This window comes from Olea europaea, unplaced genomic scaffold (genome assembly GCF_002742605.1).
Source record: "Olea europaea var. sylvestris unplaced genomic scaffold, O_europaea_v1 scaffold4327, whole genome shotgun sequence".
Lineage (NCBI taxonomy): Eukaryota > Viridiplantae > Streptophyta > Magnoliopsida > Lamiales > Oleaceae > Olea > Olea europaea.
This window is the reverse complement of record NW_019262633.1, coordinates 7,641-9,158: the sequence shown is the minus strand read 5'-3', so window position 1 is coordinate 9,158 and position 1,518 is coordinate 7,641.

The following is a 1,518-nucleotide window of genomic DNA, read 5'->3' as shown; positions in this document are numbered from 1 at the left end:
CCACGTGTCTTAGCGTGTTGGACATTCGCCCACGCAAGCGCGGGTGGGACCAGCATCTGTTGGCGCACTTTTTGGGGTCAACACATAGCTTTTTCAAAGCTTCTACCTTTTAAAGCCTCGTCCTCAAGCAAGGACCTCACCTCTAGACAACTTTTCTCAAAGCTTCTACCTTTCAAAGCTTCACCCTTAAGCAAAGATTCGACATTGCAATCACAACTTTTCTCAAAGCTTCTATCTTTCATAACCTCATCCATTAGCAAGGATCTCGCCTCTGCAATCACAACTTTCCTCAAAGCTTCTACTTTCAGAACCTTGAGGACCTCACCTTTGCAATCATGACTTTTTAGATCCTTGTCCACAATAAGGACTTCTCTTCTGTAACCACAACTTTTCTCTAAGCTTCAATCTTTCAGAACCTCGTCCAAAAAAAAATAATTATCTTGCATTATTGCCATAAGGTATTTCAATTTACTTCTGCAATTCTAACACTATGCATTATATAAATATCCACGTCTGGACTTGGGGGACTATTGTGTTGTATCTAAATACATAACTATATGTCACCTTGCCAAAGAAATGTAAGATGCTCCATGCCAATGCATCACCTCGACATGTCCATTTTTACCCTACACTATGTCCATATATTATATGAATATTCATAAATAGACTCAGAGGACTATTGTTAAATCTCTTCCATTGAGGCTCCAAATCACTTCTACGTGGCAACCAATTAACAAGTCAACCATGCCCACATTCCACATCACCATCCACCTGGCCGAAGTGATGGATCACTTCATCTGATGTGCCTTCGAAATTGACCCTCCAAGGTTCGAAGTTGAGGTGCCAGATCTGCTGCATAAAGATGTCCGAAGCTACTACCCTTTAACTGATAGAAAGCATCTTCTAGTGTCGTTTCTTCCAAGAAAATCTTTCAAACAAATTTTATATGATTAATTGATGTGGCATATTTATGGTAGATGCCTAAAGGTCAAGTCCTAAGTTTCCTTTTCAAAAATAAAATAAAATTAATTGTCGCATTAAATGCCCTTCGGCCTATGACGAATGAAATGATACCTAGGAGGAGACACCTAGCTCAATCACAAGATGAGGCCACACGTTTTCTCATCTAACGGTCAACATTTCTCTTCTACTAGTATAAAAGCTTACACATTGTGCTATTTGAAGGCAATGCGACTTTAAATTCTTAAGCTATAAGTTCACTCTCAATTTATTCACTTCATATCCTCTCGAATCTAACCTCTTTATGCTTAGTGGCTCACATCTTTAGCACATCCCATATCTTTCACTTGTACATTGACCGACTAGCTCGTCAGAGTGCACGCTGTCGCCTCCCTCCACTTTGGAGAAAGTCATGTGCAACTTACGATTTGTCCAAGTGTATAAGACTAAATGCTTATGTGGACACGAGAAGACCTGAGATCTGTTGGTCACGTCATCTTTACAAACAAAGCTCAACATATGGAGTGAAGTTTATTAAAGAGAAGTTTGTTTCTCAAC